This window comes from Acomys minous, assembly GCF_964271855.1.
Source record: "Acomys minous genome assembly, chromosome: 12".
Lineage (NCBI taxonomy): Eukaryota > Metazoa > Chordata > Mammalia > Rodentia > Muridae > Acomys > Acomys minous.
In genome coordinates this window covers 61,992,505-62,017,348 of record NC_140493.1, presented here as the reverse complement: position 1 = coordinate 62,017,348, position 24,844 = coordinate 61,992,505, and the positions used below count along the sequence as shown (strand labels likewise).

Below are 24,844 nucleotides of genomic sequence, written 5' to 3'. Positions count from 1 at the left end.
CAGTGAGGGGCAGGGCCAGCTCTGTGCAGCTCCTGGACATCAACATGGTCCCAAGTAGCAGCCCAGACCAGGGACACCCACATGTCCTTTGGTGGTAACATGGGCTACAGATACCGACACAGACACCTGCTACTTACTATAGGGCCACAGACCCAGGCATGGTGCTCAGGTGCAGCATGGGCCAGGACATCACCATGGCCTCAGTTTGGGAGGGGACAGGCTACTCACACAGTTTCCTCACCACCTTTGAGTCTCCAGTGCCACCTCTGCTGCATGGTGGCAGGCAGGTCTCACAGGGACTTTAACTATTGTTGAACATTCTCATCTGCAGTGACTTTTGACAGTGCTGGACATACTGCCTTGAAATTGCACCAAGCCTGGCCTCCATTTCCACAGGATGATGATGCATCCTTGACACCACACACGGCTCATCACCAGTGGCAGTCCTAGAATCCAACTCTTAGAGGATTGGGATGATGCCAGAAGTTTCCCAACTGCCAACCGCTCCTAAACCTTCAATGCACAATCCTGGAGGCAGAATAAATCAGAGTGCCTCTAAAAAGAACTCTTATTGTCTAAAAACAAACAAGCAAACAAACAAAAAACTTTTATTAAAGTCAACTTTTTAGACATCATAGACAGCGCCTGAGTTAAGGCTACTTGGAGGAGTTTTGTAATACAAATGCCACAGCTTGGGGAGAGAGAACATTAACCTTATTGCTATAACTCTGCTGCCACTTCTGACTAGCAAGCTCATCAAGTTTAGCCATCGATGCATGCTTCTTCAGTGTGTGGCCCGTGTTACATCACTGCGTATCCCTCCAGGAGTTTCTCAGAGACTCAGGAAGAGTTCTGCCCATGTTAAATGGCACTGCTTACCATCCCCGCAAGCTAATGTTCACCTGCAACCTGTGATTGTGACCTACAGAGCCCTTGCAGATGGAACTAAATTACTAATCTCATGATGAGATACTCGTAAGTGATGCAGCCGAGGCAAGTGTCTTTATGAGAAGGCAGACATGGCACACCCAGGCGGTCACATGTTTTCTGCAGGAAGCAGCAGTGTTAACGTTCTAACTCATAACTGTTCAGTGCTGAGAACGAATGAGTGCCGAGTGTTCAGTCCTAGGTGTGACATCTGTGTTAACCCCTGCACGGATCAGAGACCATCACAGAAGAGAGGATGGAGAGAACGTAGGAGACGCAGGATGGGGAAGGGGAGGGGTGTTATCAATACTGACTTCTGGACATGGCAGGGTTGCTACTTTCATGAACTGACTGCTGCTATGGCTACCTGCACAAATTCAAGACAACAAGCTCACCCACCACTCCAGTGACAGCACTAATTAAACTCAGTGGCTTACCGAAACTGTGGGTTAGCGGGGGAACATGAGCTTCAGAAGGGATGTGCCGAAGGTTGCCTGGGGAGGAGAGAGAAGGAAGAGGTGTGGATAGATGGGATCAAGATGCCACTATACATGTATGCAATTGCCCAAAGATGAATACAAGATATTTTAAAAGAAATTTTACGTAAAAATAAAGATAGGGATTAGAAATACACAGCAACAAGCAATGTTTAGAGCTACCAGGGAGCTGAATAGGCCAGGGAGAATTCTCTCCTAATGCCTTCCGAGTGGGCATGGCCCTACAGACATCTTCATTCTAAACTTCTAGAGCTATGAATAAATAAAATCTGTTTGATTGGCTTTATGATTGAGTCTTACTATATAGGCTAGACCAGCCTTGAACTTCCCACCTCCTAGCTTGGGCTCCCAACTGCTAGGATTAACAAGCATGCAAATCTGTAACAAGCTCAAACTTTTGTTTTCAGCCACTAGGTTTGTTATAACAGCCCCACAAAATGAATACTCTAAATGTGTAACCTCTTTTGATAGCTTCCTGTATAGTCCACAAGTGTTATTGCATTATTAATTAAGCTGTTTATGATTTGAATATATGCAAATAAAAATCACTAGAAGGTGTTCTGTCTGTGTGTGCACTAGTAAATAATTCCCAGATTCCACAAGCAGGCCACATCTGGGAGTGGGCTAGCTCTCTGATGATGTGGAAATAATGAATTTTCCCTCCATCAAAACATGAATGCTAGGAGCTAAAGAGATGGCTCAGTCATTAAAAGACACTGGCTGCTCTTTCAGGGACCCCAATTCAGATCCCAGCACACGTGGCATCCCGTAACTCCATACTTAAGTGGGAAATCTGCCTCCCTCATCTGGCCTCTTCAAGCATGCAAGTGGTGCACAAACACGCATTGTCTTAGCTGGGGATGCTGTTGCTGTGATAAAATACCAAGACAAAGCAGCTTAGGGAGGAAATGCAGGCAGACTTGTAAAATCTATTTTTATTTCGGTTTCTTATATCTTTCTCCCTTCTCCACCCCAATCTCTTCCAACACCAGGTGTGGGGAGAGGGGGCACAGTCCTCTTTGGCTACTTCTTGCTGTTTAGGGTCCTAGGGCTCTTTGGGGCAAGTCCAATCTCGGCCATCAGGATATTCGGCCAGCAACAGCAAATACAGCGACAGCCTTCTCTTCCTCCTCCAACCATCTCCCTTTACTTGAAGCCTTCCTTCCTCTTTCTGTGGGCTCTCCTATTTATACCCTCTAAGAATCCACCCAAGATGTAGGCAAAGACCATGCCTACACATGAGGCAGTTTCCTATTGAGAAAAATCACACGCTCTCTCACAAGGCTGTTATCAGCTGTGGACAAACTGGAACAGGCCCCATAGTCCCACACAAAACCATATTTACATAACATAACTGAGTTATTAGAGAAACCAAAACTTCCACAAGGAAAGAGTCTATTTGGCTTGCACTTCCTTATCCCAATTCATCGCCAAAGGAAGTCAGGACAGGAACTCAAACAGGACAGGAACCTGGGGGCAGGAGCTGATGCAGAGGCCATGGAGGGTGCTGCTTACAGGCTTGCTCAGCCTGCTTTCTTATAGAACCCAGGACCACCAGCCCAGGGAAGGCACCACCCATAATGGTGGTGGGCTGGGCCCTCTCCCATCAGTCACTTTCCTACAGCCTAATCCCATGGAGCCATTTTTTAAATTTAGGTTTCCCTTCTCTCAAATCTTTCAAGCCTATGTCAAGTTGACATAAAACTATGTAAAACATATGTAAAAACAAAACATAAAAACCTCAGTGTAGAGATCAAATTTATGGAGGTTGAGAAAAATAACCAAGGCTTTTCAGAACACAATGCCTGGGAGAGAAATGGGAAAATTCTGATCATTCCTTGCTGATGAGCCTGGAACAGAAGCTACTGCGACTTTTATTATCAAATTGTCCTGCCACATGGAATAGGTTTGAAAACCATCCCTCTAAGCAAGCAATGCGCTGGGCTCAGGGACTGGGAGCTGCCATCCTTGGCTTCACACCTATGGCTTTTCTCCTTTGGTTAGTCCTACAGCACATACAGGGCTGGTGGGGGAGGGAAGAGTGCACAGGGCAGGGAGGCATGGGGGAATACGCTTAAAGTATATTACACATCTTCCTGGAAATGGCCTATGTAACCCTGCATAAGTTTTACCAAATTGTGAAAGAGCCTTACTTCCTCGGGTCACCACAGTAGTTGAGGCTCATGGCCAAGCTTTTGGGGTCTGTTCAAAGGTGAAGGCCCTTAGCCTCTCCATTCCTTTTGGGGCTAACTACAGTCATAGAAGTTACCAGAGGCAACTATTTTAGGTGTTCAATCTGGTCCCACCCGTTATTGCTCTCATCTCTGTCAAATGTGCAGCTGTGAAAGACTGTGAGGGTGTAGAGGTTCCTCCACCGTGTATGCCTAAAGCCATTTTAGGTTTAAGTAGAATTGTATTTCCTTGATGGGTAGCCCTGTGGAAAATTACCCAGCTCTATTCTAGGACATGATGCCCCAGGTAACTTATCTAAGCTTCTGTTAAACTGTCTACTTCTGAACACTCACCCTTCCCCCTTCACCTTGCAGCTGCTGAGTGAGAGCCTGCAATGTGTTTTTTTTGCCTTTAAAGACCCCTTACTCTAAATGCCACACTTGGGTCCTGAATACCTGATTTTGGTCCCAGCTGGAATAAAAGCTTTTAATTGGCTATAGACTGTGTTCAATTAGTCATTTGTTAAGGTTATTTTTACAAAGCTGTTTCTCAGTTTTTCTCTTAACCCAGCTACCACACAAATAATTGAGACTCTTTTTATATTTGTTTAATAACAAGCTTCACAGCATAATACCTGAGCAGTTATTACTCCATTCTTAGCGCTCTAAGCTAATCTAGTTTTCTCCCAATGTACATCCCAGAGATATTTGCACTTTGTAGTTTTCTGTTCTAGCTCCTCCCCTGATATCACCTTGACCTCTCCTGTGGCTGAATCTCCAACTTCTTCCTCTAACTCCCTCTGTCCTGGCCGGCAGGAAGTCCAGCCCTGTTCTCTTTCCTGCTCAGTGTTTGGCTGTAAGATGCTTTATTGGCATATCAGGGGACAATTGGGGAGCAGTGTTTACACAACATTGAAACAGGAGATTCTTTGGACAAGGATTGCAACCAGATATGAGGGGAGGGTGCAGAAATCATCATTTAAATTAAATAATACCATTATGATGCATACATCACCCCTTTTCAGTCTAATAAAAGGCTCTTTCTCTTACAATAGCAAACTGTATGTAATAGTAACAATTATAAAAATTACCAGGTAAGATTTACATTTGTATATTTGGCATCCTTGGAAAAAGTGTTCTACTATCTATTAATTTCTATCATCCTAAACAATTTAAGTTTAACAATGAGACTATAACTACCTAGTCTTCAACCTTAACAGAGACTTAAGGAATAAATATTACCTAAATATGTAGAAAGTGCAGCCAAGTAGCTTCTCAAAGTATAGAAAAGACAGAGATATTTTGCTGCCTGGATAATACCTCGAAATTTCTCCATAGCGTTAAAGCATCATGTTCAGCCTTCTGGCTCAGAATATTGGACAGATTTTTCTGTGAAGCAGGAATTATAAAGGACTTGCCTACCTTCTCCTTGCAAATCTTGACAGTCAATGTTGCTGAATCCAGTTTATCCAGTTTTGGAGAGTATTCTGTCTGTAATTGACATAAGGTTATTTTTTCACTCAGTGGCTTGCTTGCCACATATGAAGCCTTTGGTGCTCTTTGAAGAAAAATGAGGCTGCTGCCAGGAGCAGACATGTCTCATTGTCAAAAATGCTTTAAGTTAATACGATCTTTAAGTGCCATATTCTATAGATCTCTGAGGTTTTTAAAGACTATCTATTTATCTGTGTATCTATCTTATCTAATTGTTTGTTTTTAGCTATTTTTTATTTGTCAATTTAGGGAACCTTAGCATGTTGTAACCAAATATCATGTTAAATCTGTAATAATATATAAAAATATACAACAATATAATATTTTTGGCTTATTAATGTTCATTGGTCCAAAAGTAGATTTAATGATCTACTCTTTTACTTACCATTCCTATAACCAACCCCTTTAAAACAATAACAAACTTCTATTACCCATGGAATGACCAAAAACCATCCACCAATTTTGAAACAGGGTGTGGTTTTCTTACATAGTTTCTTGCTGATTTGGGACATAGCTTTTCATTTTGGGGACCCAAGAAAATTGGGATATTGTCCAGTGTTAAGAAGGCTGGCTGTGAGGGATTCAAGATGGCGGCACCAATCACACACCACTTCTGATCAGCGGGACAACCAGGACTACACAGTGACCTAAAGACCAAACTGAAAGCTACAAAATACCACTGCTTCTGATTCCCAGGTGAGAAGGATCCACATTGTGTGGAGCATAGTGGGTCCAACCCTTGGCCAACCATATAACCCACAGAAAAGTCCAGGGGGACAACCCCCATTAGCCGCCATCTTGAGAAAGACTGTGAGATACCCGTGTAGCTTTGAGTTCTCTCCGCTAGTCTACTGCTTACAGGATGTGGGACATAGAAAAAAAAGCTAGAGCTGAGTCCTGGCACTGGCCACACTCCACATTAGCTGCCATCCTACAAGCAGCTGCAGGCTCAGATCTTTCTCTGCTCACCTGAAGCCTACTGGTCTGATGCAGATAGGACACAGAGCAGACAGATAGGCTGAAAAGAGTACCTGAGCGAGCCACACTCCATATTAGCTGCCACCCTGTAAGCAGCTTCGGGCTCGGATTTCTCTCTCTCTCTCTCTCTCTCTCTCTCTCTCTGACTACTTGCAGCTTATTGGTCTGGCCCATCTTGGTCACAGAGCAGACAGACAGAGCAGAAGCCTGCAAGGGCCACACTCCACATTAGTTGCCATTGCAGAGCCTTAGGATCAGATCTCTCTCTCTCTGCTCTCCAGCTGCTAACTGGCCTAGCCCATCTGGGACACAGAGCAGACAGGCAGAACCCTGCCATCTCGAGAAGGACTGTAGGGCACCTGAACAGCTTTGGTCTTGGAACGCCATCAGCCCACACCTCTCCTGCCTGACCCAACTGGGATACAGACAAGGAACTCAGCTGAGCTGAGCCTGGTACAGGCTCCAACATCCACTGTCCACCATCCTGAAGAGGCCTCTGGGGAGCCCTAGCAAACAACCTTCAGCTTGGATCTCTCATTGCTTCCTCCCAACCTGCCTAGACCCCATTGGAGGAACCTCTATGCCTGACAGCACCAGAGACAACCAGATTCCTAGAGGTCAGTGCAAAAACAAAAACAAAAAAACCAAACAAACAAAAAACAAGCAACAAAACCAGTGATCCTACCACAACAAGCCTTGGAGATACGAACACCCATGAAATGCAAGAAGAAGACTTTAAAACTAACATGATGAAAATGATAGAAGCCTTGAAAGAGGAAAATAAATCACTCAAAGAAATTCAGGAAAATATATTCAAACAGATGAAGAAATTGAAATCTTATAAAGAATTTCAGAAAAATTCAAACAGGAGAAAGAAATGTATAAAACTATTCAAGACCTAAAGAGGCAATTAAAAGCAACAACAACAACAAAACCCCCATAAGCTGAGGCAATCCTAGAGCTGGGAAACATTGGGAAAAGGACAGGAACCATGGACACAAACAACATCAACCGAATACTAGAGATGGAAGATAAAATCTCAAGTGTGGAAGACATGATCAGAGTTATCAATATGACAAGGAAATTCTTAAAACTAAAAAGTTCCTGACACAGAACACCGAAGAAATCTGGGACATTATAAAAAGACTAAATTTAAAAATAATAGGAATAAAAGAAGGAGAAGACTCCAAGCTCCAAGGCCCAGAAAACATTTTCAACAAAATCATAGAAGAAAACTTTCCCAACCTAAAGAAAGAAATGCCCATAAACATACAAGAAGCCTATAGAACTCCGAATAGATTGGACCAGAGATCATCCCATCACATAATAATCAAAACATTAAATGTACAGAAGAAAGAAGAAGAATAAAATCTGCAAGAGAAAAAGGTTAAGTCAAAAGGCAAACTAATCAGAATTACACCTGACTTCTCAACAGAGACTATGAAGATAGATGTCATGCAAACATTAAGAGACCACAGATGAGGCCAGGCGTGGTGGCGCACGCCTTTAATCCCAGCACTCGGGAGGCAGAGGCGGGTGGATCGCTGTGAGTTCAAGGCCAGCCTGGTCTACAAAGTGAGTCCAGGACAGCCAAGGCTACAGAGAGACCCTGTCTCAAAAAACCAAAAAAAAAAAAAAAAAAAAAAAAACCAAAAAAAAAAAAAAAAGAGACCCCAGATGTCAACCCAGACTACTATACTCAGCAAAACTTTTAATCATCATAGATGGAGAAAACAAGATATTCCATGGCAAAACCAAGTTTAATCAGTACCTAGTCACAAATCCAGCCCTTCAGAAAGTAGTAGAAGGAAAACTCCAACTCAAGGAGGCTAACTGCACTAAGGAAAACACAGGAAATAACTCCACACCCACAAATCCAAAACAAAGAAATCTCTCTCTTCCTCTCCCTCCGCCTCTTACCACCAACATCAAAATAAAAAGAACTAACAACCACTGGTCATAATATCTGTCAACATCAATGGCCTCAACTCCCCAGTAAAAACACACAGGCTGACAGAATGGGTGTGAAAACAGGACCCATCATTCTGCTGCATACAAGAAACACACCTCAGCAATAAATATCGGCCTTACCGCAAAGTAAATGGTTGGAAAATTGTATTCCAAGCAAATGGACCCAAGAAGCAAGCTGGAGTAGCTATTCTAGTATCTAACAAAAAAGACTTTCAACCAAAACTAATCAAAAGAAATGGGGAAGAACACTTCACCCTCATCAAGGGAAAAATATGCCAAGATGCTGTTTATATTCTATGCCCCAAATGCGGGATCACCCACATTTCTCAAAGAAACATTACTAAAGCTTAAATCACACATTGAACTCCACACATTAATAGTGGGAGACTTCAACACCCCGCTGTCCTCAGCTAAACTCCAGAAACTAAATGGAGAAAGAAGGAAACTAATAGACATCACGAAGCAAATAGACCTAACTGATATCTATAGAACATGTCACCCAAACACAAAAGAACATATCTTCTTTTCAGCACCTCATGGAACCTTCTCCGAAATTGAAGATATACTTGGTCACAAAGCAAACCTCAACAGATACAAGAAAATCAAAATAATCCCTTGCATCTTATCAGACTACCATGGATTAAAGCCAGAATTCAATGACAAAAGAAACAACAGAAAGCCTACAAACTCACGGAAACTGAACAACTCCCTACTCAATGACCTGTGGGTAAGGGATGAAATAAAAAGAAAAATTAAAAACTTCCTAGAATTCAATGAAACAGAAGGCACATTATACCAAAACTTATGGGACACAATAAAAACAATGCTAGGAGGAAAGTCCACAGCACTAAGTGCCTTTATCAAGAAATGGGAGAGATCTCATGCTAGCAACTTAACAGCACAACTGAAAGCTCTAGAACAGAAAGAAGCAGATACACACAAGAGGAGTAGGTGTCTGGAGATCACTAAACTCATGGTTGAAGTCAATAAATTAGAAACAAAGAAAACAATTCAAAGAATCAACAAAACTAAGAGCTGGTTCTTTGAGAAAATCAACAAGATAGAGAGACTCTTAGCCAAACTAATTAAAAGGCAGAGATAGAGCATTCAAATCAACAAAATCAGAAAGGAAAAGGGAAACATAACTACAGACACTGAGGAAATCCAAAGAATCATTAGTTCTTACTTCAAAAGCCTATATGCCAAAAAAATGAAAACATAAATGAAATGAACAATTTTCTTGATAGGTACAAATTACCAAAATTGAATCAAGACCAAGTAAACAAATTGAATAGTCTTATAACACCTAAGGAAATAGAGGGATTCATCAAAAGTCTCCCAACAACAACAACAAACAAAAAACAAACAAAACACACACACACACACACACACACACACACACACACACAAACACAACCAGATGGATTCAGTGCAGAATTCTATCTGACCTTCAAAGAAGAGCTAATTTCAATTCTCTTCAAACTATTCTGCAAAATAGAGGCAGAAGCAATATTACTAAACTCATTCGATGAGGCCACAGTCACCTTGACACTTAAACCACAGACTCAACAATGAAAGAGAATTTCAGACCAATTTCTCTTATGAACATTGATTGAAAAATACTCAATAAAATACTTGCAAACCAAATTCAAGAACACATCAAAATATCATTCACCATGACTAAGTGGGATTCATCCCAGACATGTAGGGATTCTTTAATATATGGAAATCCATCAATGTAATTAAGTAAAACTAAGTAAAAACTACATGATCATCTCCCCAGTTGCCAAAAAAGCATTTGACAAAATCCAACACCCATTCATATTAAAAGTCATAGACCTTATGAAACTGAAAAGCTTCTGTAAGGCAAAGGACACTGTCAACAGAAAAAAACAACAGCCTACAAACTGGGAAAAGATATTCACCAACCCTACATCTAGCAAAGGGCTGATATACAAAATATATAAAGAACTAAAGAAAACCAAATAACATAATTAAAAAATAGGGTACTGTGGAGAGCCACAGATAGCAGCGCCCCTGCTGCTTCCCTGGCGCAATGCGTCCCTTATGCGCATGCGCAATGTGCCCTTGAGTGAGCCCCTTATGCGCATGCCTAAAGGTAGCGTGATCTGAACAAGGCATAGCGTGAGGTGGCGTGATCCAAACGCACCAACCAAGAGCGACAACGTGGCAGTCTCTGATAGGACCAGGCACACTATAAAGGTTCTGTGGGAGCTTTTCCCGAAGTCACTCCAATAGTCAAGGTTCCTGAATAAACTGCTGCAAGAAGAGTTCCCGGTGTTGGTGTCTTTCCTGCTGGTCGGGGGCGGCATCGACATTTTGGTGGCCCATACGGGGAATCTCAGAACTTGCAGCAGCCAGGGCAGCTAGCTGGTAAGTTCCCGGTCAGTGGGACATAACTGTTAAGTTCTCAGGCTTTGAGACAATAAAGTTCCGGGACTCGGACAAAATGGGGAATTATATTTTGGGGAAAGTGAAAGAGGAACGGTTTGAAGGGGACGATTCTGGCCCTGAGGATGAAGAATTAGAGGAGTTGGCTGAACGGCTAGATAGCATTATTATACCAAAAAAGAAGGGGATCAAGATTACGAAGCCTTCAGCCCCTGAAATAGAGCCACCTAAATCTCCAGGCGGAATAAGACCCCCGCCCCATATACCAGGGGGAGGTAGGTCTACCTGTCCTGAGGTATGGAGGCAATTTCAGTTGCAAAATGCCCCTCATTGTTACCCAGTTTTTCAGAATGCACAAGGGAATTGTTATCACGAACCCTTGGATTTTAAAATTGTCCAAAGACTGGCTGAGTCTGTTCGTGCTTATGGCACGACCGCAGCCTCTGTTATGGCGTAGTTGGAATCCGTAGGGAGATATTGCATGACACCCTCAGATTGGCAAAATTTAGCAGGAGCCTGCCTTTCACCTGGCACCTATTTAGATTGGAAAGCTTATTACATTGAGTTCTCAGCTGAGCAGGCAGCTGCCAATGCAGCTAATGGACAACCGGCATGGGACCAGGATATGCTTATGGGGCAGGGACATTTCACTAACCAACAGACAGGATATCCGGTGCAAGTTTTTGAGGAAATTACTTTTATTGGCACAAGGGCATGGAAAGCCCTTCCTAAATGAGGGGAAGTATCTGGAAATCTCACTAAAAGGAGGCAATGAAATATTTGCCGACTTTGTGGCCAGATTAGTTGATGCCACTGGAAAGATCTTCGGCGACCCAGATACTGCAATGCCTTTGATAAAACAACTTATTTTTGAGCAATGTACCAAGGAGTATAGACAAGCCATAAATCCATACAGGCATAAATCTTTAGATGTGTGGTTAAAGATCTGCAGAGAGATAGGAGGACCATTATCAAATGCAGGATTGGCTGCAGCTGTGATGCAGGCAGCCCAAGGAAGGAATAGAAATGGAATTACTGGTCCTCAAAATTGCTTCAAGTGCAGCAAAGAAGAACATTTCAAACGCCAGTGTCCCAAGGGGATTAATCAGAATAGTCAAAATCCTCCTCCACGTACACCTGGCCTCTGTCCCAAATGCAGGAAAGGAAATCATTGGGCTAATGAATGCTGGTCAGTAAAAGACATTAATGGTCAACCACTAGCAGCAGGATTTGGAGGAGCACGCCCAAAAAACGGGACACAGGACCCTCGTCCTCAGGGCCCTCAAATATATGGGGCAATGGAGGAGACCAGAGCTCCAGAACAGTGGCCAAGTCTGCATCCTCCCATAGAATGGCAATGCCCTGGAGAGCTACTAGAGGGAGCGCAGGCCTCAACCTCTGTTCCACCACCAGACTCGTACTGACCCCACAAATGGGGCCTCAGTTGGTAGCCACTGATTTTACTGGCCCTCTACCAAAAGACACAGTGGGACTACTAATTGGCCATAGTTCTACTACATTGCAGGGCCTTATTATTCATCCCAGTGTAATTGATTCAGATTATACAGGCACTGTAAAAATTATGATCTCATCTCCTCCTGGGGTGAACTCAATTTTGCCCGGTGACCGTCTAGCGCAGTTGCTCATTCTTCCTAGCTGTCATAATTTATTCCCGGCAAAAGATCAAACACGTGGAGAGAAGGGATTTGGATCCTCAGGAGCTTCAGTTTACGTGGCTATGAATTTACAAAATCGCCCCACTCTAAAACTTTTAATAGAAGGAAAAGTAAGCACTGGCCTTATGGATACCGGAGCAGACATAAGTATAATTGCTAAAGGTGATTGGTCCCCCGGATGGTCTGTTCAAACCTTTAGTCACTTACTCAGAGGTCTGGGTTTTGAGAAAACCCCAAGTATTAGTGCCAGAATGCTAAATTGGAAAGATGAAGAAGGACATGGAGGAGTTTTCCAACCCTATGTATTAGAAGTCCCCATAACCTTGTGGGGAAGAGATTTATTGAATGCAATGGGATATAAGATCACTAATCAGGAATCCTACAGCAGACAATCCCAGGAGATGATGAATAATACGGGATATAATGAAGGAAAAGGACTTGGAAAAATTTGCAGGGACGCCCAGATCCTATTGCTGGCATCCCAAAGCTTGACCGTAAGGGTCTGGGTTTTTCCTAGGGGCCACTGAGGATACAATTCCCATTACATGGAAAACTGAGGAACCTGTATGGGTTCCCCAGTGGCCCCTGCCCTCAGTAAAATTGCAAGCCATTCATGAGCTGGTTAGGGAACAGCTGGAACTAGGTCATTTACAGGCCTCAGTTTCACCATGGAATACACCCATCTTTGTTACAAAAAAGAAATCAGGTAAATGGAGGTTATTACATGACTTGCGAGCTATTAATAATCAGATGATGCCAATGGGGCCAGTCCAAAGAGGCCTCCCTTTGCCATCCACTTTACCTGAAAATTGGAATATTATTGTGGTAGACATCAAGGATTGCTTCTTCTCCATTCCTCTGTCTCCAAAAGACACAATGAGACTTGCTTTCACAGTACCCTCAATAAATCATACAGAGCCTGATCAGAGATTTGAATGGGTAGTGTTACCACAAGGAATGGCTAATAGTCCTACGATGTGTCAGTTATATGTCGCTGATGCCATTCGGGGATTTAGGAAAGAATTTCCTCAACTTAAGTACTTTCATTACATGGATGATATTTTGATTTGTGCAAAGAGTGAGGAGGTTTTAGTTCAAGCTTTCACCCGGCTAGTCCTGACACCCGGCTAGTCCTGAGCTTAAAGGTAAAAGGATTGTTCATTGCTCCAAAGAAGGTGCAGAAGGCTGCAATTATTGATTATCTAGGAGCAAGAATATGTCAGGATAGAGTTACCCCACAAAAAATTACATTAAGAACTGATAGTTTGAAAACACTTAATGATTTCCAAAAATTGCTGGGGGATATACAATGGCTGTGACCCTATTTAAAACTCACTAATTCCCAATTACAACCACTGTATGATATTTTGCCTGGGGATCCTGCCTTAACTTCCCCTAGAATTCTTACCCCTGAGGCGAGAGTGGCCTTATCCCTTGTTGAGGATAGATTAATTACTGCAAGTCTTACCAGATGGAATCCCAATATAGCATTCCAATTATTGATCTTGCCCTCATTTAGACAACCTATGGGTGTGTTATGGCAATTGGCACCTTTATTATGGATTCATCCTAAGATTTCCCCAGGAAAAACACTCAGTCATTATCCTGATGCAGTAGCACAATTGGCCTTTGTAGTTTTACATCAAAGCCTACAATATTTTGGACAATGGCCTGAGAAGTTTATTATACCTTATACAGCTCAACAATTTGAAGTACTTTCTCATACTCTGGATAATTGGGCAATACTTCGCTGCAGTTATACTGGTGATATTGATAATCACTACCCCAAAGATCCCATTCTCCAGTTTGTCTCAGAGCATCCAGTTATTTTTCCTGTGGTCACATCTAAGCAACCATTAAAAAATTGCCCCACTATTTTTACTGATGGATCTAAAACAGGGCATGGAGCATATTCAGTTGAGCATATTACTGGGGGGCCAGCCAGTAATAAAGAAATTAGCCTCTGCTTCACCTCAAATAATTGAATTACAAATTGTCATCACTGTTTTTCAAGAATTCCCACAATCTTTTAATCTTCTCTCTGACTCCAAATACGTGGTTAATATAGTCAAAGAGTTAGAGATAACAGGGAAAATTAATATGAAAAGTGTGATTGGAGAATTGATATCCCAATTACAAACCCTCATTTGGAAACGTACTCAACCTTTCCTTATTCAACATATTCGAGCACATACCGGGCTCCCAGGGCCTTTATCAGAAGGTAATGATATAGTGGATAAAGCTACACGGGCCCATTTAATCCTAACTGCTTTGACTAATCTGGATCAAGCCTGTCAATTCCATTCTTATTTCCAGGTTAATGTGAAAACTTTAGCTTCCCACTTTGCCATTACACGCAAGGAGGTACGAATTGTGTGAAAGAATGTCAAGCATGTGCTCCTTTTAGGCCTCAACTATCCCTGGGGGTAAATCCTCGAGGCCTATGTTCCTTGCATATCTGGCAGATGGATGTCACTCATATACCAGAATTTGGGAAGCTAAAATATGTGCATGTTTCAATTGACACTGCCTCAGGTATTATATTTGCATCCCCACATACAGGAGAAAAATCCCATCATGTTATTGATCATTGCTTTGCGGCATGGAGTGCCTGGGGTATGCCAAAAACTTATAAAACTGATAATGGTCCAGCTTATACATCTGCTACTTTGACCTCCTTCTGTGCACAGATGGGTGTTACATTACTTCATGGCCTCCCTTATAATCCTCAGGGACAAGGCATCATTGAAAGAGCACATCGCACCCTTAAGGAATGCCTTCAAAAACAAAAAAGGGGAATAGTGTATAAAAGAACACCTAGAGAGTGCCTTTCTTTGGCTATGTTAACCATAAATTTTTTTCAATTAGATAAGTCCGGCATGACAGCCACTGAGCGTCATGAGAGCCGAGACTCTACTTAGAAAGGCACAGTCATGTGCAAGGGTGTCCTTACAGGGCAATGGAAGGGCCCAGACCCAGTATTGGTCTGGGAGAGAGGATCTGTTTGTGTGTTTCCACAGGATGCAGAACAACCAGTGTGGGTGCCTGAAAGGTTATCTCGACTTACAAAAGAAAGAATGATGATGTTTCAAAGCCTCTGGCAGAGCCTGACCCCATAGATGGGAATCTGGATGATAATGGTGGGAAACATTCCGGGCTCCATGACACAGCCTGAGTATAGGTGGGGAATCTTGTCGGGTTTTCCAAAACCATTACCAGTATTACATACAACCGCAATTTTCCCAAGAATCTTCACCACCAATGTTTCGTTAACAAAAGAGATTGCACCTGATACAGAAAATATGGGCTTTCCCCTTAAGGGAAGCTTATGTTTTCAGATTATTAACTTGTCTAGCAGTCTCTCACAGTATCTTGCAGGTAACTGGAGCAGAAGCCTGGATAGTCCCCTGCAGGAACTGCGTCTCTCCCTAGTGCACATCAATTTTACACGAACTGACGTCTCCATGGTCTCTGGGCTGTCGCAGTGGTCCCAGAACGCCTTCTCTCATCTGCAGGAATGGGCAGGAATAAGAGCTTTGACAGTGTGTCTGGTCCTTGTCAGTTGCCTAGCACTCTGGGGCACATGCAGGATGCATGCCCGCCAACATCACACGCAGGCCTCTATGATGCAAGCATTTGCTGCACTGGAGGCTGGGCAATCTCCTCAAGTGTGGCTTGGCATGATAGAGAAGTAGTCAATGACGGGTATAGATCCCCCATGCACTTGGAAGACCAAGGCCATGACACTAATGTGCTTCCGTTTCCCCTTCCTTGGCATGGTGAGAATGACATATACTCAGATATTGCCTGCCGTAAGGCATGGGCACCTGCAAGGGGTGTAGGACGAAGTACCGCAGAGGGAGGACCCGATTGTCCGACTCTGAGTACCCCGAGAAGTAAGCCTGATTGCATAGAGGTTGATGTCGGAAACTCTTGTTCGCTGTATGTTGGGGATGCCCACAGACAGCAGATCAGGACCTCCCTCTCCTCCTCAAAAAGACATCTTGACAGGCCAATGTGGCCTCAGGAGGATCAGGTCAATGCTTCCCCCCTCTGGTTAATGCCCGCTCCCTCCAGGGACCCAAGCTCACCTGTATATGATGGATCCATCTACCTCCTTTTCTAACAAAGAGAGGGACGAGAAGAAGAAGATGTTGAAGAAGGTGTTGGGGATGGGCTACATGGCCAGTGTTCAACCATCTTGTCAACCTATTTCTCCAGTGCAGGGGGGACAACCTACCAGGCATTCTCTATGCCACTTGCTCAAAATTTAATGAATAAGGGGAAACTGTGGAGAGCCACAGATAGCAGCGCCCCCTGCTGCTTCCCTGGCGCAATGCGCCCCTTATGCACATGTGCAATGCGCCCTTGAGTGAGCCCCTTATGCGCATGCCTGAAGGCATAGCATGAGGTGGCGTGATCCGAACAAGGCATAGCGTGAGGTGGCGTGATCCAAACGCACCAACCAAGAGCGACAACGTGGCAGTCTCTGATAGGACCAGGCACACTATAAAGGTTCTGTGGGAGCTTTTCCCGAAGTCACTCCGATAGTCAAGGTTCCTGAATAAACTGCTGCAAGAAGAGTTCCCGGTGTTGGTGTCTTTCCTGCTGGTCGGGGGTGGCATCGACAGGGTACAGAACTAAACAGAAAATTCTCAATGAAGGAACATGGAATGCCTGAGAGACATGTAAGGAAATGCTCAACATGCCTAGTTATCAGGGAAATGCAACTCAAAACAACTCTAAGATTCCATCTTACACCCATCAGAATGGCTAAGATAAAAAAAAAACTCAAGTGACAGCATATGCTGGCAAGGATGTGGAAAAAGGGGAATACTCCATTGCTGGTGGGAGTCGAAACTTGTAGAACCACTTTGGAATTCAATCTGGCACTTTCTCAGGAAATTGGGAATAATTCTACCTCAAGACCCAGCTATTCCACTCCTGGGAATATACCCGAAAGATGCTCCACCATTCAACAAGGACATTTGCTCAACCATGTTTATAGAAGCTTCATTTGTAATAGCCATAACCTGGAAACAACCTAGATGTCCCTCAACTGAAAAATGTGGTACATTTACACAATGTAATACTACTCAGCTAGTAAAAATAAGAAAATATTGAAATTTGCAGGCAAATGGATGGAACTAGAAAAGATCATCCCGAGTGAGGTAATCTAGACCCAGAAAGACACACACAGTATCTACTCACTCATAAGTGGATATTAGCCGCATAATACAGGATAACTACACTATAACACAGAGACTGATGCACCAACCCAGGACCATATATGATGTGGACCTAGACCCCCTGTCCATATTACAGGGGGTAATGTAGAAGATGGGCAGCACAGTCTCCTTGTGGGTCCCACATATAGGGAGTAGGGACTCCTTCTGACATGGACTCTATCTCCCTCCTAACTTTGATCATTTCCCCCTGGTGGGGCAGCCTTGCCAGGCCACAGAGGAACAGGATACAGGTAATACATATGAGACTTGATAGGTAGAGGGCAGATGTTAGGGGAGGAGGGCTCCCCTTTCTCAGGACTAGGGAAGGGAGGGAGAGGGGATGAGGGAGAGGGAGTATTGGGAGGGATGAGGGAGGGAGATACAATCAGGATGTGAAGAATTCAATCTGCAGAACAAGCAGGTAATTTGTATTGCTAATCCCACTATATAGGAATAGTTCTGAGACTGGCTGAGACATGAATGTCTAGGCATAGACAATGCTTCTTGTTGGCTACAGAACCTTTATGAATTATTATTAGATGCCATTTGTCATATGGCATTAATGAAAATTTAGAGATCTCTTTTTTCGGCGCACACAAAGAGCAGAGAACCAGCCTTAATTGCTCTGTGCATCATGCACACCTTATACAGGTATAATTTTAGGGTTGCATAATGCTTGTGAGAAATTATATGTTTTCAGAACAAAAGAACCAGACACTGACAGTGGATGAGTCCTGACAGGATACATTCCTCTCAGCATGCTGGACACTGACATCCTGCATCCTTCATGCTCCAGCACCAAGTGCTTCAGTTGTTGTGCCTCATCAGAACAGGACATATTTGAAGAAAGCTTCCAATCCCAACTGGTCCAGCATTTTAGACTGTTCTACACAGAACTTTAATTAAGCCTAGAATTTCTCAACATTTAAAAACTGGACCACAAACACTATTCCTAGCTTGTTTAACCATTTCCTCCTATTTTACTTGGGCCCTTACAAAGGTATTATTTGTCCTAAATCAGCTGGAAGAAAACTTAAGAGAATTATGCACCATTTCACTTAAAGGGGGTTGTATAGATTTGGGGTTGCTTTCTTGGGTGGTAGATGTTTATTTTCATTGGTTATAAGTTATTATTGGCCATATTTAGAGAGAAAACAAGGTTGGAATCAGGGATGTCTCTCCTTTCATTTATCTTTCATTCTTAGGTTTAGAGATAAGAGCTGAAAAGAAAGAAGGGAGGATATAGAAATATATAGGGATGATAGGACAAAAAGTAGATTAACTAATCTACTCTTCAACTTAATGTCCTAATTGTTGCTCACAAGGTTATTTTTTAATTCACTGGTATAGAATAACAGTCCCAGGGAAGTGATAGTCAGTTTGACTAGAGATGGGCAACCCCAGTGTTGTGGAAGTTTTGGGTTATATATCAACATGTTTTTGTTTTAATCCCAGGTGTGGAATTCGGGAGCTGCCCCAGTTTGTCCACTACTGAGAACTGCCTTGTGAGAGGCTGAGTGACTTTTGTCAGCTTGGAAGTACCTCATGCAGGGGCGTGGTCTTTGCTAGTTGGGATAAATGCCAGACCCAGAGAGAGACTGGAGGCTCTGAGAAAGAAGAAGGCTGCTGGTCCTCCCTCTCCCCAGCTGCTCCTGGTTGCTGTTGATGCAGTTTGAGGAGAAGTTGTTGACGATATCATGAAACAAGGATTGGACTTGTCCCCAAGGGACCTGATGACTATGCCTGCGCAAGACGGTGCAGAGGTTCCTCCATCTTGTATTCTCGCTACAGCCATTTTAGGTTTAAGTAGAATTTGATCTCTTGATGGCAAGCCCCATGGAAAATTAACCAGCTCTATTCTAGGAGCCCAGTTTTAAGATGGCCCAGGTAACTTATCTTAGCCTCTGTGAAACTGAGTGCTTGTACATAACCAGCCCCTCCCTCTGCAACGTAGGGCCCCAGATACCTGAGTGTAGTCCCGGCCAGGTGGAATATATACTTTCAATTGGCTATAGACTGTGTCTGAGTGGCCATCTCTGGTGGGCTCCCCATAACACAGTCCTTCTAGACGCACAGCATGGTAAGATCCGGTGGTTCCTCAGCTTTCTCGAGCCTCTTGGCCTTCCTGCTGTTCAGGTATTTAGAACTTCTAGGAGCCTAGGGTAAGGGAAAGGCAGTTAATTTCTCTAAGGAACAGAAGCAGGACCACCACACAGGGTTTCCTGGATGCTTTAAAATATGTCAAGGACCAAGAAGGTTCTAGAAACAAATCTCATTGTCCTCATGTTTTCTTACTGAGACACAAAAGAGAAATTAGTCCCACAAGGACACTAGGCATGACAGTATAATCTTCAAGAAACAATCCTCTTAAAACTCCACTGATCTCCAGGTGCTACAAGCAACACCAGTAAGCCAGGAAATGTGCAAGGCTGTGGATGGCAAATTAAGGGAACAGGGAAGAGAGAGGCTTTTTGTTGGGAAGAGCAAGAGACTATTCCACCTCACCGGGACTCCATGCAGTGTCCTCCGCTAGGCTGGGCTGTCCTTTCAGCGGGGCTCAACATATGCATTCCTTGGTCACATCTAGACTGTGAGAAGGCTTCTGCCCAAGTGGCCAACAGCACCCTGTCTCCTTCAGGGAACTACATGGATCCAAATGGGGAAAAGGGTTTGCTTCGGAAAGTAGGCAATATGCTCGTAAATGTATGCTTTAAAATTGAGAAATATTCTTGAGTAAACTGCCAGCTCCCTGCAGAAGAGATAAAGGCAATTTTATCCTGTCCAGAACAAAGAGATCCTGGCTGCCCTCACAGAAGGCCAACCTTGTACTGTTATCTAAGGATGTGTTATGCGTTCCATAAATCCTTCTAGGCAGGGTGACTCTGACTAGACAGGTGATTGTGATTTCAAATAATGGCATCTACTCAAGAAGGGTTTTGAGACGTCTTGTTGTATGTGCTAACTAGAAATCTAATGAGACCTGTTTCTCCTAAGGCCGTGCAGCGGTTGTGCTGCCCTGCCAGCTCATGGTTCAGACAGAGGGCATCTTGGTCACACACCTTCCGTTCTATCAACTGTGGTTCTGATATGTACAGAAACGAGTGAGCGGGACTCCTTAGTCTGCTGTCTGTGTTCAAGCTCAGGAGACTACACTGTCTCCTCTTCAGATCTCAGCGGTGAAGATGTTACAACAACCCCTTTCACTGATTTTTTTTCAGATTTATATACTTTTTAATATAATTTTTATTAATTATTTGAGACTATCATACAATATCTATTATCCTATTCACCTCCCAAATCAACTCCCTGCCCCCAATTTTGTGTCCGCCACTTTCTAAAAATAGCCCTCTGAGTCCACTTTGTGCTACGTGTACAGTAGTGGGCACGAGCTCGTGTACAGGAGCTTGACCAGCTGCTACCAGAAGCTACACATCAAAGAAAACTGGCCTCCTCCTCACCATCCACCAGATGTTAATAGTTCCTCAGTTAGCTTCGAAGGCTCACTTTCAAAAATTTAGTAGTGAATCCCTGTTAACAAACAATCATCCCAGATTTTTTTTTAAGAAAAAAAAAAAAACCTTGAAAGAAACACAGAAATCATTACCAGGTAGTAACTTTTTCTATTTTTTTTTCTATATTCAAAACACGACAAGTACAGGATTTGAGGAAACTAACCATATCTGTTTCATTCTCTAGTCTTACAGCGGGCAAAGTGGCTGGCAGACTGCATTCCCTGACATACTCAAAGTGGCACTGATAGGGCCTTCGTTTCAAAAGATAGGCATTACGAACTGCTCCTCTTACTTTGGCCAGCTACATTAAGTGTTACCAGGGCTGCAAACTAGATTTAAACAATTAAAAGAGGAACGTGAGTCTTCTCTATTTTTAAGTATTATTTTTTATATTAGCTATGCAAAAATACTTTGTTTCATTATGACATTTTCATACATGTAGTAATATATTTGATCATAATCACAGCCTTCACTCTCATGTTCCTGAGATTGGCCTTGAACTCTTGATACTGTTGCCTCGGTGTCCTGAGCACTGGGATTATAAATGTGTATCATCAAGCCTTGTACTTCCTTCTTAGGTACATTAAAAGACAAAGACGCTAATTAGAGTGTCCAAGAGACACTATTCCATAAGGGGGTGGGGCTGACCTCAGATCAGGTCTACAGTTCCATATCAGAATCACCGGGAGTAATGACGGCCAAGGTCCTAAGGTAACAGCACCCTAAGACTTCTGTCGTGTGTGTACACAGATAAATAGACATAATCTGGCATACTGCATAGATAGGAACGCTAAAATAAAAAGGTCCTATCAAATGCAAATGTATCCAAATTTAAATACTACAGCAACTGGCTGGTCTTATCTATTACTATATAGTACAGAACTATCCTTTCTTTGACATTTGAAATGTATGTGTTTCCCTTCATGTTTTATCACTTACTGTGTGTGTGTATGTGTGTAAGTACACGTGTGTGCCATGGTGCACACGTAAAGGTCAGATAGGTGATACATAGATGTTAGATAATAGATGATAAGAATAGATGGATGACAGATAGATAATAGATGATAGGTAATAGATAGAAGACAGATAGACAGATAGATAGACAGACACACAAACAGACGATATACATAATAGGAACTGGTGATGGAGCCCAGTAGTAGAGTGACTTGAAGGTGAGGAAAGATGGCTGAAAGCAAGACTTTACCAGGGACCAATAATGCTGAAGCCGAGTTGTCCTTCTCTTTTGAAGAAAAAGACAGTGTTTGGGAGAGTAAATGTTTAATAGGCATGAGATCCTAGATTGGCCCAGCTTGTGCTCTAGCACACACACACACACACACACACACACACACACACACACACACACAGACAGTCACATATACACATATTGGTGTTATTCTCAACATTTTCAGAGTTTTGGGTTTTGGATTTGTTTGTGGTTTGTTTTTGTTTTTGTTTTTGTTTTTTCACATTTTATGTTTAAGTTTTTATCTGTCAGAAATTCAAAGCATTTACCTAACTCCCTCAAATTAGAAGCCATTCAAATGGTACTTTTTAGGGGAAAGGGTTAAACAAGTTGTTACACAGTAATACAGACTATGAAACACCACTCTGCCTCCAAGAAGATCAAACTGCTTATGCAGAAATCAACACAGGTGGACCTTGAAGGAATTGCGTCAAGAGGAGAAAATCAAAGGCCTTATCAAGTATTTATGTATGATTCCATTTGTAAAGTTCCCCAAAAATGACAAATGTATAGAGTCAAAGAGCAGAGTAGTGAGTTCCAGAGGTGAGGGGAGCGAGGGTATGACTGGGAAGGAGAGGCACAGAGAGCCTTTGTTGTGCTACAGTAGCCCTGCAGCCTAACTGATGGCTCCAACAGCCCATCTGTGTGATGGGACAACACAGAACTTTACCCACCCAAAGGCCTGCTAAAGTCTCAACATGCTCTGCAAATTGTGAAGACCAACATTAGCTTCCTAGCTTTGGTACTGTACCACATACAACAAAGTAAGAATGTACCATGGGGGAAATCACCTCATGCCTCTGAAAAGTCTCTGCCTTAGTTTTGCAAGTTCTGATAAATACAGAACGACTGTACAATAAAATTCCTCAAAAACAAACAGTATAAGCAATTTTTAGTAGAACAACTGATTCGATACACATGTGTGCCTTCACTTTCTTATGAAGACCCTCTTAAAAGTTCAAAGGAAAATTTAAAAGGTGTAGATTTAAAACAAAACAAAACAGTACATACCAGAGTGTGACCACAGAAATCAAGAAACTGGAGTGGAGCTAACAACAGGGCCTTTGCCTATATGGAAGGCCTTGTGTTCCATTTTCACATTGTAAAAAGAAAGAAAGAAAGAAAGAAAGAAAGAAAGAAAGAAAGAAAGAAAGAAACTGCATAACAAATGAGTAAAAGATACTATTTATAGCTCTTCCTGCCTTCAGAGCCAGGAACAGTCCGCAGATATGACTCCCTTCTGGACCAGGGTGCTGAGAAGACCATATCAACTTGGGCAAATGACCATAAGGCCACACAGCCGGGGGAGGATGGCAGCAGAGGCTGCCACTGGGCTCTGTCTTGTAGGCAGGTGCTTGGCAGGCTGACTAGATGCCAGGCATTTGGAAACGAGGGGACTCATGGGAAGCTTTCAAGAGGGCAGAAGCTGAAGAAGAGTGACAGTTGGCTCTGGGCGTAGGGGGCTTTTGAAGTCTGGGCTGTTAGGCAAAACCAAGTAAAACTGTGGCCCTCAGTGCCTCCTGAGTTTGAGGTTGCCTTGTGGACTGACAGGATCATTAACTTGACTTATAGGGTACCGGTGAGGCTGCACCCCTCTGATCTAAGCCAGCGGCCCTCACACTTCACAGAGCAACAGAGTCTTCTTGCCAAAGAAAACCAGAGGTGAAAGTATAAACAATCCAAATTGAGTAAAGTGCCAGAGAGAGAGCGAGCTCAGCAACAGCCCTACAAATGGGCCGCCATGTCACCCCTGGCTCACATGTCCTACTGGTCACACACCCAGGTGTTTAAAGGGGCGGGTGGGGGGAGGATTTGCAAAGTATCTCTATTGAGAAATATAGGCACAACCCCCAATTTTTATGTGTGTGTATATTAGCTAGAATGTTCCCGGTCTCTGTTGGGTGAAATCTGAAAAAGGAAACAGGGCTGCACCAGTAATCGTTTTCTGTTGGGTCCTGCTAGTCAGCCCCTCCCTGTAATTTAGCTGGTTAAACCTTTTCCTCAGGCCAGACAGCTAAACTTGAGCCAGGTGGGCTTAAACACATTGACTAATTCAGAGTTTACTTTCCAAAGACCAAAGACAAGAGTGTGCCAGCATCTTCCGCTCATCCATCCAAAAGTTCCCAAGCCTGGAGTTCAGCCCTCAGCCCCTCCCAGCTATGAACACTGAGGGGGCCTGCCCAACATAACGTAAAACAGCAACACTGAAGCCTTCTCCAACAAATCACATCAAAACACGCCAAAGCAAAGGCAACTGCCGTTACTAGTTTCATAGGGCAACTGCCCGGGGAACCAATCCTTTTCAGACCTAATTATAAATCCAGGTTGGATTACAGAACAAGACACTATGAAAGTCAGTGTTCAACAAGCAGAACAAACAAACATGCGAAGATAAAACGCAGTGGACACTTACCAAAGAGCGGTTGCCAGCAATAGAAATGGCTAGCCTTCAGCCAAGTCTGGGGTGCCCTGGAAAGCTTCATATCTCTTTGCGGGAGACAGTTCCCAGAGCACCAATCTCCTCTTCTCCTTGGCAAGGTATTCCTGTAATAAATAAACTACATTTCCCAGAATTCTCTTTGCCCAACCCTAGGACCATACTTTTTTGTTTTTGTTTTGTTTTGTTTTTAAGTAGAAATGTTTAAATGTGACAGCCTTTTGACAGGCTGAGTTGATTCAGCTCAGTTCAAATCTCATCTTATCACTAGTGCCCTTGGGCTTGTTTTCAAAGA

At 43.1% G+C, this 24,844-nt stretch overlaps 1 long non-coding RNA gene across 1 annotated transcript; it reads right to left on the bottom strand.

The window, feature by feature from the left end:
- Positions 1–299: 299 nt before the first annotated feature.
- On the bottom strand, positions 300–24,657 carry LOC311579795. Its single transcript, XR_014773248.1, has 5 exons — positions 24,526–24,657; positions 19,321–19,511; positions 5,018–5,086; positions 1,365–1,421; positions 300–575 (listed from the first exon to the last, which is right to left on the bottom strand). It is a non-coding gene; the product is annotated as an uncharacterized lncRNA (long non-coding RNA).
- Positions 24,658–24,844: the final 187 nt, after the last annotated feature.